The sequence below is a fragment of the Macrobrachium nipponense genome, chromosome 5 (genome assembly GCF_015104395.2).
Source record: "Macrobrachium nipponense isolate FS-2020 chromosome 5, ASM1510439v2, whole genome shotgun sequence".
Taxonomy (NCBI): Eukaryota; Metazoa; Arthropoda; class Malacostraca; order Decapoda; family Palaemonidae; genus Macrobrachium; species Macrobrachium nipponense.
In genome coordinates, this window is record NC_061107.1 from 47,282,416 (window position 1) to 47,299,675 (window position 17,260).

Here is a 17,260-nt window from a genome sequence, read left to right on the forward strand (position 1 = left end):
GGATGAAAAGAGATAGGACTTTTGGGGGATAAAAAAGATAGGACTTTTGGGGGAGAAAAGAGATAGGAAAACTTTTGGGGGATGAAAAGATAGGATTTTGGGGGGGTGAAAAGAGAGAGGACTTTTGGGGAATGAAAAGAGATAGGACTTTTGGGGATGAAAAAGAGATAGGACTTTTGGGGATGAAAGAAAATAGACTTTTGGGGGGTAAAAGAGATAGCTTATGGGGGATGAAAAGAGATTTTAGGACTTTTGGGGGATGAAAAAGAGATAGGATTTTGGGGGTGAAAAGAGGTAGAACTTTAGGGGGGTTAAAAGAGGTAGGCTTTAGGGGGGTGAAAAGAGGTAGGACTTTTGGGGGATGAAAAAGATGACTCAGAAAAAGATAGGAAACTTTTGGGGGGATGAAAAGATAGGACTTTTGGGGGATGAAAAAGATAGGATTTTTGGGGATGAAAAAGAGGTAGGACTTTTGGGGGATGGAAAGAGGTAGGACTTTTGGGGGATGAAAGAGGTAGACTTTTGGGGGAGAAAGAGTAGACTTTTGGGGATGATGAGTAGTAGGACTTTTGGGGGTGAGATGAAAAAGAGATAGGACTTTTGGGGGATGAAAAAAGAAGGATAGAAAACTTTTGGGGGGATGAAAAGAGATAGGACTTTTGGGGGATGAAAAAGAGAATAGGAAACTTTTGGGGGGTGAAAAGAGAAAGAGGGGGGGAAAACTTTTGGGGGGAAATTGAAAAGAGGATTTAGGAAAAACTTTTTGGGGGAGAAAATGGAAAAGGGGGAATAAAGGACTTTTGGGGGATGAAAAGAGATAGGACTTTTGGGGGAGAAAAGAGATAGGACTTTTAAGGGGGATTTTTAAAAGAAAAGATAGGGACTTTTGGGGGAATGAAAAAGAGGATAGGACTTTTGGGGGGTGAAAAAGAGGTAAGGAAACTTTTAAGGGGGGTGAAAAGAGGTAGGAACTTTAGGGGGTAAAAGGAGGGGGTAAAAGGGACGGGGGGTTGGGGGAAAATGGAAAAAGGGGGGAAATAGGACTTTTTGGGGGATGAAAAAGATAGGACTTTTTGGGGGATGAAAAAAGATAGGACTTTTGGGGGATGAAAAAGTAAGGACTTTTGGGGATGGAAAAGGAGGGGTAAGGACTTTTGGGGGAGGAAATGGAAAAGGGGAGGTTTCAAGGAAAACTTTTTGGGGGAGAAAGAAAAGAGGTTTTTAGGACTTTTGGGTGGGGGGAAATGGAAAAGAAAAGGTAGGACTTTTTTGGGGATGAAAGAGGTAGGGACTTTTGGGGGAGAAAATGAAAAGGGGAGGTAGGGACCTTTTGGGAGGGGAAAATTGAAAAGGAAAAGGTTAGGACTTTTGGGGGATGAAAAGAGGTGGACTTTTGGGGGAGGATGAAAAGAGGTAGGAAACTTTTCGGGGGAGATGCAAAAGAAGGTAGGACTTTTGGGGGATGAAAAGAGGGTAGGACTTTTGGGGGATGAAAACGAGGTAGGACTTTTGGGGGATGAAAAGAGGTAGGAACTTTTGGGGTGGATGAAAAGAAGAGGTAAGGACCCCCCCTTTTTTTTTGGGGGGATTGAAAAACGAGGATAGGACTTTGGGGGTGGGAAAGAGGTAGGAAAACTTTTGGGGGGTGAAAAGAGTAGGACTTTTGGGGGATGGAAAAAGATAGAAAACTTTTGGGGGATGAAAAGAGGTAGGACCTTTTGGGGGGTGAAAAGGAGATAGGACTTTTGGGGGGTGGAAAAAGAGGTAAGGACTTTTGGGGGGATGAAAAGAGGTATGACTTTTGGGGATGAAAAGAGGTAGGCACTTTTTGGGGGGGATGAAAGAGGTAGGACTTTGGGGATAAAAGAGGTAGGACTTTTGGGGGGTGATGAAAAAGAGGTAGGACTTTTTTGGGGGGATGAAAAGAGTTAGGACTTTTGGGGATGAAAAGGAGGTAGGATTTTGGGGGATTGAAAAAGAGTGGACTTTTGGGGGACATGAAAAGAGGTTAGAAACCTTTGGGGGTGAAAAGAGTAGGACGCTTTGGGGGATGTTGGTTATGAACTTTGGGGATTTTGAAAAGGGGTAGGAAACTTTTGGGGATGACAAGATGGGTTTCCGGACTTTTGGGGGATGAAAAGAGGTAGGCTTTTGTGGGGAAATGAAAAGAGTTAGGAAACTTTGGTTGGATTTGATGAAAAGAGGTTTAGGACTTTGGGGATGAAAAGAGGTAGAACCTTTGGGGGGATGTAAAGAAAGTAGGACCCCTTTGGGGGAGAAAAGGATTTTTTTAGACTTTGGGGGGGATTGAAAAGAGATTTGGACTTTGGGGGGATGAAAAGAGATAGGCCTTTTGGGGGGAGGTGTAAAAGAGAGAGGACTTTTGGGGGGTGAAATAGATAGTACTTTTGGGGTGTGAAAACAAGAGAGAGGACTTTTTGATTGGGTGGAAAAGAGAGAGGAACTTTTGGGGGTGAAAATAAGAGGACTTTTGGGGTGAAAAGAGAGAGGACTTTTGGGGGTGGGGTGAAAAGAGAGAGGACTGTTGGGGGTGAAAAGAGAGAGGAACTTTTTGGGGGGTGAAAAGGAGAGAGGACTTTTGGGGTTTGGGGAAAAGATAGAAAAAAGGACTTTTGGGGGATGAAAAGAAGAGAGGACTTTTGGGGGATGAAAAGAGATAAGGACTTTTGGGGGGTGGGAAATGAAAAGAGATAGGTGACTTTGGGGGTTGAAAAGAAGAGGACTTTTGGGGTAATTGAAAAGAGGTAGGACTTTTGGGGGACATGAAAAGAGGTAGGACTTTTGGGGGATGGAAAAGAGATAGGACTTTTGGGGAATGAAAATAGGAGGACTTTTGGGATGGAAAAGAGGTTTTATGGGGGATTTTGGGTGAAAATGAAAGGAGGTAGGACTTTTGGGGTATGAAAAAGAGGTAGGACTTTGGGGGATGAAAAGAGGTAGGACTTTTGGGGGATGAAAAGAGGTATGACTTTTGGGGGATGAAAAGATGGTAGTACTTTTTGGGGGATGAAAAGAGGTTTTAGGGGACTTTTGGGGGATGAAAAAGAGGTTAGGACTTTTGGGGGGATGAAAAGAGGATAGGACTTTTGGGGGATAAAAGAAAATGTGTAGGGACTTTTTTGGGGGATTAAAAGAAAAGGTAGGACTTTTTGGGGGATTAAAAGGAGGTTTTATGGGGGAATTTTGGGAAAATGAAAAGGAGGTAGGGACTTTTGGGGCTGGAAAAGATGGTAAAATGGACTTTTGGGGGATGAAAAGGTAAGTCTTTTGGGGTATGAAAAGAGGGTTAAGGACTTTTGGGGGATGAAAAAGAGGTAGGACTTTTGGTTGGGGGATGAAAAGAGGTCAGGACTTGGGGGATGGATGAAAGAGGGTTAGGACTTTTGGGGGATGAAAAGAGGTAGGACCTTTTGGGGGTGAGATGAAAAGAGGATTAAGGACTTTTGGGGATCGAAAGAGGTAGGACTTTTGGGGGATGGAAAAGAGGCTAGGTACTTTTGGGGATGAAAAGGGAGGTGAGGACTTTGGGAGGATGAAAAGAGGGTAGGACTTTTTGGGGGATGAAACAGAGGTAGGACTTTGGGGGGATGAAAAGAGTAGGACTTTGGGGGGATGAAAAGAGGTAGACTTTGGGGGATGAAAAGAGGTAGGACTTTTGGGGGGCGGGGGAAAATGAAAAGAGATAGGACTTTTGGGGGGGTGAAAATTTTAAAAGAGATAGGATTTTTGGGGGGGAAAAGGGGGTTTTGGGGGGAAAAGAGGTAAAAGATTTTAGTTTTGGGGAGAAAAGGTAGACTTTTGGGGGGGTGAAATTTTGAAAAGAGGTAGGATTTTGGGGGGGTTTTTGGGGGAGAAAGGTAGGACTTTGGGGGGGTGAAAAGAGGTAGAAAAACCTTTTGGGGGGTTGAAAAGAGGTAGGACTTTTGGGGGGTGTGGAGAGGTAGGACTTTTGGGGGATGAAAGAGGCAGGAAATATTTTAGGTGGACTTTTGAGGTAGGATTTTTATTTAAGTGGAAAAGAGTGTAGGACTTTTATTTAAAAGGGGTGAGGAGGGTAAAGATTTATTTAGTGGAGAGGGTAGGATTTTATTTTAAAAAGAAAAAGGAGGTTTAGGAAATATTTTGGGGGAGGTGAAAAGAGGTAGGATTTTTATTTTGGCGGAAAAAGGGGAGGTTTTGGGGGGATTTTAAAATTTGGAAACGAGAGGTAGGACTTTTTTATTTTTGGGGATGTTAAAAGATTTGGGGGAGGTAGGACTTTTTATTTGGGGAAAATTGGGGGGGGGAAAAGAAAAGATAGGACTTTGGGGGGATGAAAAGGAGATAGGACTTTTTGGGGGGTGGAAATGAAAAGGGGGGAAAAGATAGGACTTTTGGGGGTGGGAAAATTAAAAGGAGGGGGGTAAAGGACTTTTGGGGGTGGTGGGGTGAAACTTTTAGTAGGGACTTTTGGGGGTTGAAAAAGATATTTTGGGGGGACTTTTGGGGGGTAAAAGGTTAAACAGAAAGATGGACTTTTGGGGGGTGAATAAAAGCGAAGGGACCTTTTGGGGGGTGAAAAGAGGAGGACTTTTTGGGGGGGGTGAAAAGAGAAGGACTTTTGGGGGGTGGAAAAAGAGATAGGACTTTTTGGGGGGTGAAAAGAGAGGACTTTTGGGGGTGGGGGGAAAAGAGAAAAGAGGACTTTTGGGGGGTGGTGGAAAAGGGGAGAAAAGAGGACTTTTTGGGGGGGTGGTGGAAAGGGAAAAGAGAGGGGAACTTTTGGGGGGGAAAAATGGGAAAAGGGGGAGGTTAAAAGGACTTTTTGGGGGTGAAAAGAGGAGGACTTTGGGGGCTGAAAAGAGGTAGGACTTTTGGGGTTGAAAAGAGGTAGGACTTTTGGGGGCGGATGAAAGGGGGGTAAAAGGACCTTTGGGGGTGAAAAGAGATAGGAATTTTTGGGGGGTGGGTGAATTTTAGAAAAAGATAGGAATTTTGGGGGGTGAAAAGGGTTAGGACTTTTGGGGGGTGAAAAGAGGTTAGGACTTTTGGGGGTGTGGCAAGAAAAAGGTAGGCCTTTTTGGGGGGGTGAAAAGAGGTAGGTTTTTGGCTTTTGGAAGGGGTGAAAAGGAAGGGGGTAAAAAATGGACTTTTGGGGGGGTGGAAAAGAGGTAGGAACTTTTGGGGTGGGGTTGAAAAGAGGTAGGGACTTTTGGGGGGGAAAAGGGATAAAAGGGCAAAAGGATTTTTATTTAGGGGGGGTGGGAAAAGGTAGGTTTTAAAATTTTATTCCTTTGGGTGCAAAGGAGGTAAGGATTTTTAGGTTTTAGGTGGAAAAGAGGTTAGGATTTTTATTTAGGTGGAAAAGAGGGTAGGGATTTTTATTTAGGTGAAAAAGGTAGGATTTTTATTTAGGTGAAAAGAGGTAGGTTTATTTTATTTTTGCGAAAGGGTAGGGATTTTTATTTTGGCGAAAAGGAGGTAGGATTTTTTCTTGTTTTTGATTTGGTTAAAGATAAGGTAGGATTTTTATGTAGTTGAAAAGAGGTGTAGGATTTTTCTGGGGGGTTAAAAGAGTAGGATGGTGTGTGAGATGGGTGGTGGGGTGAAAAGACGTAGGATTTTTGTGTGAAAAGACATAGGATTTTTTTTTTTTTTTTTTTTGGTGAAAAGAGGTAGGATATTTTTGGGGTGAAAAGAGGCAGAATTTATTTTGGGGTGAAAAGAGGCAGGATTTTGTTGGTGAAAAGAGGCAAGTTTTTTTTTGGTGAAAAGAGGTAGGATTTTTATTTTGGTGAAAAGAGGTGGGATTTATATTTTGGTGAAAAAGAGGGTGGGATTTATATTTTTGGTGAAACGAGGTAGGATTTTTTGGGGGTGAAAAGAGGAAGGATTTTTCGGGGGTGAAAAGAGGTAGGATTTTTTTTTTTTTGGGGGGGGGGGGGGGGGGGAGGGGTGAAAAGATTTAGGATTTTTGTGTGAAAAGACAGGATTTTTGGGGGGTTGAAAAGAGGCAGGATTTTTTTTGGTGAAAAGAGGCAGGATTTTTATTTTGGTGAAAAGAGGCAGGATTTTTATTTTGGTGAAAAGAGGCAGGATTTTTATTTTGGTGAAAAGAGGTAGGATTTTTTTAGGGTGAAAAGAGGTAGGATTTTTTTAGGGTGAAAAAAGGTAGGATTTTTTTAGGGTGAAAAGAGGTAGGATTTATTTTGGGGTGAAAAGAGGCAGAATTTATTTTGGGGTGAAAAGTCAGAATTTATTTTGGGGTGAAAAGAGGCAGGATTTTTATTTTGGTGAAAAGAGGTAGGATTTTTATTTCGGTGAAAAGAGCTAGGATTTATATTTTGGTGAAAAGAGGTAGGATTTTTTGGGGGGTGAAAAGAGGAAGAATTTTAGGGTGAATATATTGGAAGATTTTTGGTTGAAAAGAGGGTAGGATTTGGGGGGGGGGGGTGAAAAGACAGGATTTTTGGGGGGTTGAAAAGAGGCAGGATATGGTTGAAGAGGGGCAGGATTTTTATTTTGGTGAAAAGAGGCAGGATTTTTATTTTGGTGAAAAGAGGCAGGATTTTTATTTTGGTGAAAAGAGGGTAGATTTTATTTTGGTGAAAAAGTAGGATTTTTATTTTAGTGAAGAGAGCTAGGATTTATATTTTGGTGAAAAGAGGTAGGATTTTTTGGGGGTGAAAAGAGGTAGGATTTTAGGGGGGTGAATATATAGGAAGGATTTTGGGGGGTTGAGGAGTAGGATTGGGGGGGGGGGGTGAAGACATATAGGATTTTTTTGGGGTTGAAAAGAGGAGGGATTTTTTTGGGGTGAAAAGAGGTAGGATGGGGGGTGAAAAGAGGTAGGATTTTTTTTTTAGGGTGAAAAGAGGTAGGATTTTTTGAGGGTGAAAAAAAGTAGGATTTTTTGGGGGTGAAAAGAGGTAGGATTTTTTTGGGGTGAAAAGAGGCAGAATTTATTTTGGGGTGAAAAGAGGCAGAATTTATTTTGGGGTGAAAAGAGGCAGAATTTATTTTGGGGTGAAAAGAGGCAGGATTTTTATTTTGGTGAAAAGAGGCAGGATTTTTATTTTGGTGAAAAGAGCTAGGATTTATATTTTGGTGAAAAGAGGTAGGATTTTTTGGGGGGTGAAAAGAGGAAGAATTTTAGGGGTGTGAAAAGTGGAAGGATTTTTGGGGGGTGAAAACAGGTAGAATTTTTTTTTGGCGGGGTGAAAAGACGTAGGATATTTGTGTGAAAAGACATAGGATTTTTTTATTTTTGGTGAAAAGAGGTAGGATTTTTTGGGAGTGAAAAGAGGCATGATTTATTTTGGGGTGAAAAGAGGAAGGATTTTTTTTGGGGGGGGGGGGTGAAAAGAGGGTTTTTTTATGTGAAAAGAGTAGGATTTTTTTTTTTTTTTTTTTTTTTTTTTGTAGGGGAGAGATAGGATTTTTTTTTTTTTTTTTTTTGGTGAAAGGAGGTAGGATTTTGTTTTTTGTGAAAAAATGTAGGATTTTTTTGGTGAAAAGAGGTGGTATTTTTATAGATTTTGGTGAGAAGAGGTAGGATTTTAATAGTTTTTGGTGAGGTGGGATTTTTTTTCTTTTTTTTAGAAGAGGTAGGATTTTTTCTTTGGTGAAATAAGGTAGGATTTTTTCTTTGCTGAAATAAGGTAGGATTTTTTCTTTAAATAAGGTAGGATTTTTTCTTTGGTGAAATAAGGTAGGATTTTTTCTTTTCAGTGAAATGAGGTAGGATTTTTATTCAGTGAAATGAGGTAGGATTTTTATTCAGTGAAATGAGGTAGGATTGTATTCAGTGAAATGAGTAAAGGAATAGGATTTTTATTTCAGTGAAATGAGGTAGGATTTTTTATTCAGTGAAATGAGGTAGGATTTTATTTGTGAAAAAAGGTAGGATTTTTTTGGTGAAAAGAGGTAGTATTTTTATAGATTTTGGTGAGAAGAGGTAGGATTTTAATAGCTTTGGTGAGGTGGGATTTTTTTTTTTTTTTTTTTTTTTTTTTTTTTTCTTTTTTTTTTTTTTTTTTTTTTTTTTTAGAAGAGGTAGGATTTTTTCTTTTGTGAAATGAGGTAGGATTTTTTCTTTTGTGAAATGAGGTAGGATTTTTTCTTTTGTGAAATGAGGTAGGATTTTTTCTTTTGTGAAATGAGGTAGGATTTTTTCTTTTGTGAAATGAGGTAGGATTTTTTCTTTAAAGTGAAATGAGGTAGGATTTTTTCTTTAAAGTGAAATGATGGTAGGATTTTTTCTTTAAAGTGAAATGAGGTAGGATTTTTCTTTAAAGTGAAATGAGGTAGGATTTTTCTTTAAAGTGAAATGAGGTAGGATTTTTTCTTTCTTTAAAGTGAAATGAGGTAGGATTTTTCTTTAAAGGTGAAATGAGGTAGGATTTTTATTCAGTGAAATGAGGTAGGATTTTTATTCAGTGAAATGAGGTAGGATTTTTATTCAGTGAAATGAGGTAGGATTTTTATTCAGTGAAATGAGGTAGGATTTTTATTCAGTGAAATGAGGTAGGATTTTTATTCAGTGAAATGAGGTAGGAATTTTATTCAGTGAAATGAGGTAGGAATTTTATTCAGTGAAATGAGGTAGGAATTTTATTCAGTGAAATGAGGTAGGAATTTTATTCAGTGAAATGAGGTAGGATTTTTTTTCTGTGAAATGGGTAAAAGATTTTTTCCAGTGAAATGTGGTTGGATTTTTTTCTTTGAAGTTGGGTTGGATTTTTTTTCCCATGAAATGAGGTTGAATTACTTTTAGAGTGAAATGAGGCAGGATCTTTGTCCATGAAATTAGACAGGATCTTTTTGTCCATGAGGTTTTCTTTGACAGTGAAATGAGGTATGACCTTGTTTGATGGAATTGAGTTGGAAATTTTGGTTTCAGTGGATTTCGGGATGTGGTTTGTCAACACTGAAGGAGGGTTTGGTTATTCAATGGACAGAGGTGGTTTAGTTGGTTAATGAAACGAGAAAAGACCTCATGCCTTTTAAAATTCAGATGTGGTAAAATGGAGATACAGGCAGTCCCCGGGTTACGACGGAGGTTCCGTTCTTGAGACGTGTTGTAAGCCGAAAATCGTCGTAAGCCGGAACATCACCAAAAATCCTAGGAAAACCTTACTTTTAATGCTTTGGGTGCATTCAAAACTATGCAAACTGCATACTTATTGCATTTTGCATCGAAATATCCTTCAAATAATTATTTTGCATTTTTGGTGTCACATTTCTTCTGCCAGATGAGCGTTGTAGGCGTCGTAACCCTGGAACATACGTCGTAACCCAGGAAATAATTTCTGATGAATATAATTGAAAAGCGCCTTAACCTCGGAACGTTGTAAGCCGAACCCGTCGTAACCCGGGGACTGCCTGTACTGTTTTGCAAAGTACTGTTGGCCAACTTCGACTGTTACTATAGCGTTATATCTTGGTATTATAATTTTACAGAATGAAATTGAATCAGTCGTTTAATTTAGATTACAATTTTATATGCATACACTTGGTCTTGATAATTATAATTTGCATACTAACTGTTTGACTTTGTTTTCCTTGCCATTTTAATACAAGGAACTGCAGACTTGATCCTCCATTCTCTTACACATTGCGTAAACAGTGCATGAGAATTTGATTAGTGGGTTTGAGTGACTAGGTTATAGAGTGGATTTTAAGATATGGTTTACTCTGTTAATGTGTGAAAGTTTCTACATTTACGATGATTGTATTTTAGTGGGTGACATGGTACAAGGGAGCTACTAGGTTGTTTGAAAACTCATGAACTGAATTTCATGAAATGCATCTTGTTATTCAGTGGGCCATGATAGGTTATCCACTGCATGGACAGACCAATAGTCAATGAAGTAGGTACAATGAGATAATTGAAGGGTAGCTTAGCCACTTAAATAATTCGATTATCTCTCCATAGAGGGAAAGAGGATAGCTTAGTAGGTGGATCATCATATGTAGTTGGTAACTTATTTCAGCTTAAAAGGTAGAGTCCTTAATTCACGTGAAAGGTTTAAGGCAATATATCTTATTTTTTTCCGTAAGGTGGCCATAAAGCGGTGGTAACTGCTGATGCTTATTCTAGTTTATGCTAAAACTGAACCCGGTTTATAACTTTACCTGTTCATCAGTAAGAGGTGGAAATTATGCAATTTTTTTCGCAGGAATGAAGAGTAATTTCTGTGAAGGAAATTATTTAAACCTTACGGCTTCAACATGGGAATCTACTGCATACATATGCTGAACAGCCATTATTGATCCATAATGGTTTACTCGAAATCTTCTGCAGATCTCAAACACCTTGTAACACTTTAAATTGTGATCAAGTTTTAAATCCACAGCAAATTTATGAAGTCTTAAATATTCCTACCTGGAACTGACAATCTGTTATCAGCATCGAGAAATGAAAGTCGCGTCAGTGCATTAAATCTTGACCACATAAAGATTTCCACTCCAAACAGTTAGTATTTAAATCCATTTGTCATGTTCGCTTTTCAGTCGGTAAGTTTAATGCTGAGGAAATTGGTCAATTAGTGCTTCATAATGCAAACTAAAGCTGAGCCTTAGCTTCAAAACTGGTCATCAGAATTGTTTTAGTGCATTTAGTTATTCTAGTCAGTTCTGTTACTGTTGCCATTAACTGAACTTCAATCATATATACTACGTTCTAAGTGCCAAATGAAGGTGGAAAAGGAGTGACTAAGGTTTGCATTAATCAAATATTTTGGGAATTAGCAAGTAACCAGACAGTTGAATATTCAAGTGACCTGTTAGTTTATTATATTATCGTAAGCTTTAAAGTTTATATCAATATATGTACAATTTTTGCTGGTTTTAAATCTCTTGATCAGTTTCTATGAAGTTTGTACGCCTTTGAGCCAATATTTTGTATTTAAGATGACAACTGTCAGCTGAATATTTTAGTCATGACAGGGAAGCCAGTTTTTGCCCAGTTGACTGGATTTTATGTAATTATAATTGTTGAATTTTCTGGTTGTAATTATCAAAAAGCATATCGAAGTACGATATATAATTGCAATAAAATAAAAATCATATTGTAATTACTTCAGATCAAGTTAGTACACTGAACTTGACACTTCATGGACTTGAGGAGTACATGTAAAAAAATCTTTCCAAAATATTAACTACAATTAAGACTAGTTCAGTTTCCTCAAGCCCTGCATGAAACTAATTAGAGTGTAAAATTTTGTACACTACGTGTGACTGAATACTTTTATCGATAACTTACTTCATACAGTTGGTATTAATTTCAAAATGTAATTTGAAAATGTAATTGATGCATAAATTTGGCTAATTAAAATTCGTTCCTATACCATTGCATCTTTTACCTTTGGTAGCCTACATGTGCCATCTAAGTCTGGATTCTCTTTAGGCTGTAGCTTCAAACATTCGGTTAATGTATATTCTGGGGGCTTATTTAATCCCGAAGGACTTTTGTGATTAGAACACGGCACCTATTTAGAAAATCTTTGCTGGAGATTTCCCAGGGGCGCAGATGGCGGCAGTCTTGAATTTCAAAATGGCTGCCATTTCGGGCTCTTTCCAGTAAGAGTTTGTGTTTAGTCCAATAATTCATTTATTTTCACTCAACAGAAATTTAATGAGTTGAGTGAATTTTCACAGTACATTACCGAAACATTTAAAATAGCCACATTCAATATTCAAAATGGCCGCCATAAATACTGACCCATACTTAGAATTTTTCATACTGGTTGTATTATAAGGGTTGTTGAATACTATGTTGTTGGCAGTAAAAAGCCAATATGGCTGCCAAAAACCCAAAATGGCTGACATACATTGCCTAAAGAAAACTCCCAATAGTTTAGCTACACTGTTAGCCAAATCTGCAATTGGTCTGATCATTATCTAAATATTCATAACATTTACTTCACTAGCTTTCGTATTATTCATCATCCTCATCATCTGATCAGGCAAGGGTCGCTTCATCCTCACATTCTGCATTATCGCATTAGTCTGATTCAGTAGAACATTGGCACAGTTCAGTACACTAAAGTTTATTCTTTCTGCATTTGCACACATTGGTCGAACATCTTGCTTAGAACCTTGACCAAATTATTGCATTAGGAGTCTTTGGCAACGGTGTCATTATTGGTTTGTATTCATCTGGTAAATTCCATTCACAGGTATCAGGCTTTGGAAGCTTTGGATTTGCAATGATGTCACTGTACCAAATCATTGCCTTGTAGTGTGCCCGCATTATTGATGGTAGACGTGCAGCTCTGCTAGGAGGGAGACCTTCAAAATGTGCTTGTTTTTTCCTGAAAAGCCAACACCTTAATCTTACATTTGCTGTTTCTTTGAGGCAAATACACCTGACAAATGAATGCTTTAATGGCACTGATGGTTGCTTCAAATGGTCTTTCTGCCATGCCAAGCAAAGAGTGCATAAACCTTGCCATCGTTCGGGTCAACCTCCTTCAGCACTTTCCAAAATGTCAACTTTCCCTTGCCAACGAATCTAAAGTGACATCTGTTCCCGATGGAATTCTGGGAGAGAGGCAGCACCTATTAGGACCCAAAGCATTGAAGATTGGAGCAAGCGGTACTACTCTACGGTTCTTACCACCACCTGTGATAGCGCCTTAGTAACGTGGTCGGTATGGTGTTGGCGTACCACCTCCTTGGCCGCGAGTATGATTTTCGGGCTTTCCATTGAGGGGTTAGATATGTGCATTTCTGGCATGGAAGTTCACTTTCGACGTGGTTCGCAAGTCACTTAAAGCTGTTGGTCCCGCTGGAGAATAACCACTGGTTCCATGCAACGTAGAAACACCATACAATACAAACAAACTAACTCCTGCGATGAAGCATATCTACAAAGAACTAGGTAATGCCAAATGGCTAGTACGAGGACCTTTTGTCTGGCGAATAAATAATTGAAAGATGTGGCACCATTTTGTCTGGCATTTACACAATTCAGGATAAACTTGGTATCTTCTTCTTAGGAGCTTGAAAGGCCTTCAATTTTTGTTGGGCCTTTGCTTAGTTACGCCTTAGCACACAAACATTGTCTCCTAGAGAAATAGTAAACTCATGTTTTGTTTTCACATGGGCAAACACTTTTCATGCTGGCCTTAGCAATAGATATGTGAAAATGGTATGGCTTTGGTGCTTGCTAGTCTTTCTTTCATGAGTTACTGCTTTCAAAGATGCTCCAGTGTCATAATGATAAACCACAGGTACTTCATCATCACTATTTTTCCTAATGGTATTTACTGAAATAACTAATTCATTTGCATGTTTTGACCCATTCTGGCTTATCTAGAGCTTAGATGTCTCCCATTCCATCCACAATTGCAATAAGTTTTGTATTTTCAAATTGTACAGCATCTCTTATCCATATTCTCTCTACTGTCTACAGGTAAAACATCAAATCGCTCTTCGAGGTAACGTGATACATGGACCCATCAGCTGCAAAAGTTGACCTTAGCACAATAGAATTAGCATGTTCCACCTACTTGTAGGTTGATATCTCTTGCTTTTGAGACAATCACCAAGCGGGCAAATAGTACCCTGTCGTCTTTGAGCTCAATGATCTGAGAGTCGCTCTTGAATCTGACTTGTCTTCATGAAGACCACATCTGGAGCTTTTGCTCCTTCATTGGGGTCCAGAGATTCACTTGCCCTGTTGTTATCCTCTCTCTAACAAACTGAGCAAATTTCTCAGCTCTAATATCTGCACAATTGTTAACATCTGCGTGTTTTCTGATTTTTTTTTTTTTTTTTTTTTTTGTCCTAAGTTGATCACTTGATCATACTCGTCTTCAAATGGATTCATGAGCGACTGTATTGTGTGATGTCCCCAACATTGTTCCTGAGGTTTTAAATGTGCATGTGTGTGTTCATGGTGCAGCTTTGCTTTGCTTGAGCATATACCAGCGATGGTCTGTGGTTCCTTTGCTACAAGGAATTTGGTGTGGGATTTTGTTACACTAGATGTCTGCCTGCATTTTTTAATGCATTTACTATTGAAAATAAGCATTGGTAAAAAGTATATAACTACTAGAATATTCTAACTTGATTTCTAGTTTTGGACAAATGTTGTAGTGGCAGCCATTTTGAAAATAAAGATGGCCGCAATATGCCACCCCTTGGTAATCTCTAGCAATGATTTTCTTGCTATTTGGAACCTATTTAAGTTACCCAAATAAGGGCCATGCTCTAATCATTGAAGTCTCATGGGACTTAATATTTCAGCATATGCCCTTCGGCCAGTAAGTACTATTCATTACCTACAAAATTTGCGATTAGTCCTTAAATAGTAGTATCTATTAGCAAGATAGGAAGTGCCTCCCGTTCTAAAAAGGGATTATCTTACTGTATCATCAAAACATTTGGTAAATGTAAGGATTTTCATTACCTATAAAAATGCGACTGGTACTTTTAATCAGTAGTATCTTTTAGAAAGATGAAATGCTTCTTGTCCATTGTTTAGTTTTGTTTGATAGTTTTTGGTGTAACTTATTTTCGCAATTTGTTCAAAGATTGACTGGGCGCATCTAAAAAAAATTTCGGTAAAAAATTTAGCGACAACTTGAGTTAACCCAGTTTTCAAAATCAATGCTGCTTCATATTTAGTTCATAAAATCTCTGAAATATCATATATCGCTCGGTAGATAAGGCAAATGGAAAAACATTAATTCTACTTTCTGTCACCTGATTGAATACTGAAGATGTAACCGTTGACCGAGTATTCAAGCTTTAATTCGCTGCCTTAGGTACTTTATAAACTCGTGAATAATATCCACTAACTCTTTTTTAAGTTTACAATAAAATCCATGAAGGTTTGATTTTTCTTGTGAGGTTCATCTAGCATGGAGTAAGGATTTGGTGTTAAGTTGGTCAGAATTAGTTTTAAAAGCTTTAAGTTGCTCAAATATGCAGTCACACGTAGAACATTCCAAAGCTGCTTTTGCAGTGTTGTTACAGTAGTTATAATATGAGTGAACGGAATTCTTGTAACAAGTAAAGCCATGGAATGACAAAATTTGTGGGGAACTTGAATAATTTTTGCTGAGCTGGTTTTGTACTTCATATTACTATTTTCTGTAAGGTAATCTATAGGTAATCTAAGGTAACTCTTAAAAAGTAACCCAGCCTTTCAGCAGTATTTTGTACATGATTTATGTTACGGAAGCTCAGAAATTAAAATATGAAGGAAGAATTGATATTCTTCAACAGAATACTTAGAGGGAATAGGTAAGCAGCAGCTCAAAGGGATGAGTGAAAGGAAGGCTAGGAGGAAGTTAGTGTTTTCATGGCAAGGCTGAGTTTGGACAAGGATAGTTCAAATCTAAAGATTCGTCCGCACGGCCGAGCTTTGCTCGACGAACTTTGTTCGATGTGACATCATAAGAGAAACTGCGTCAATGACTTAACTGTTTTTTCTTCGCTTCTGACGTCACATCGGACACAGCTGCTCGACCGTATGGACGGGGCCTAAGTTAGTCTTAGAAGATAATTAAATAGAAAAGGAAGGAAGTTCTCAGCAGAACTGCTTAATGGGTGGTTTGAACGGACCAGGGGGAGGCTGTTATAAGGTACTTCTTTCCAAGGAAAAAATTTAAGGGTACTTAAAACTTTTAGGCGCATGTTCTGACTAAACATATAATTATGAGAAGGAAAGGGGAATTTGGGATGCTCAAGGCAAGATAAATTTTAAGGAATAGATGATTATAAAGTTCCTGTGGAAGTTTATATTGTTTAGTAATCCTTGGGGAATGGATAAATATTTTAGGCGTGCTTGACAAAATTCAGATAAATGTACTCTCCAAAGTTGGAATTTGGTCTTCATTTTTAATTAGGGTTTTAGGCGATTGTCCGGTTTCTTATTGGTATGAAGTAATTGTTAGTTCATTTACAAAAGCTTTCATTATTACAGTGGGGACAAAGCTTCAGTAAATTGTGGAGATTTCTGTCTGGACTTCGAATACATGAAATTGAGTTTTGTCATTCTAAGGCCATAGCTTAGGAATGTGTATAAAAATCTGCAGTGACACATAAACAAAAATGTACGGTTTAAGATTTCCATTGAACAAGCTCTTAGAAGATAATGACTCGGGGTACTCTTACCCAATTGCATCAGCAGTTTTACTATTTTTTGTTCGATGTTAACTACCACTGGACTGCTGGTTATCCATCACTCGAGAGCCTGATCTGTGTAGGTTGTAATCGAAATTTTAATAGTTTAGGAGACTTAACTATCAATGAGCGTGAAACTCCTCGGTTTTCAAAATTAAAATTTTACATAGTACATCATAGTGAAAAAAATATTAGGAAATCGAAAATTCAAGTTACTCCTGTATGACAGTTTTACTACCAGTCATTACTACCATACTTACAAGAGCCTCAGTGGCGTGATCGGTATGGTCTTGGCCTGCCACCTAGGTGGCCGGGAGCTCGATTCTCGGGCATTCCGCTGAGGTGTGAGAGACGTGTGCTTCTGGTGATAAAGTTCACTCTCGACGTGGTTCAGAAGTCCCGTAAAGCCGTTGTTGGTCCCGTTGCTGAATAACCACTGGTTCCATGTAACTTAAAAACACCGTACACACAAACAAAAACAAACATGCAAACAAAGAAACTACCATACTTATAGTAAAGGTATATTTGTTGTCTAACCATCTTTTCCTATCGCAATTATCATAAGGAACAATATATTTAAGCACCTTATAATAATTAAAATTAAGTTTTAATTCAAAACGCAAGAGATCTTAAGGTTCTCTTACAACCCGTCGTGCGTGCTTAGAGATCGTGCGTCATCGAAGTTCTTGTCAGGCGTAGCGTTGTCGCAGGATGAAAATTAAATCGCAGCGATGGCAAGTTGCAAGTACTTAATGAGTAGGTGTGTTGTGCTCTAAACGTGGGGCCCGCAAGTGGTCTGTACGCTTTTTTGGAAGTAGGAAGAAGTAAAGAGCACGTACGATCTGTACTTGTGTAGCACACAGTGAGTGAGATAATCGCACGCCTATTGCAAGCAAAGCGTGCGTTTTCAGAATCCGTACTTACGAAGTAAGAGAAACATAAGAAAAACGTAATGAGCACGAAAGTGTTAAGCACGACAATCGTGCGTCAAATCGGAGGAACGCACGGGTAATCAAAATAATATAAAAGGGGAGCACTGAGTCTTTTCATCATTTACCGTTTTGGCTTCCAATATGGCACTGCCAAGAAGGATGCGCCATCGACTTCTACAGCTGCTAAT

At 38.8% G+C, this 17,260-nt stretch overlaps 1 long non-coding RNA gene across 1 annotated transcript in view; it reads left to right on the forward strand.

The window, feature by feature from the left end:
* Window positions 1–13,381, forward strand: part of LOC135215285 (uncharacterized) — a 31,277-nt gene extending 17,896 nt beyond the window's left edge. The window contains exon 4 of the long non-coding RNA XR_010314662.1: window positions 10,182–13,381. This is a non-coding gene — a long non-coding RNA (uncharacterized LOC135215285). The remainder of the gene's footprint in view (window positions 1–10,181) is intronic.
* The last annotated feature ends 3,879 nt before the right edge of the window (window positions 13,382–17,260 follow it).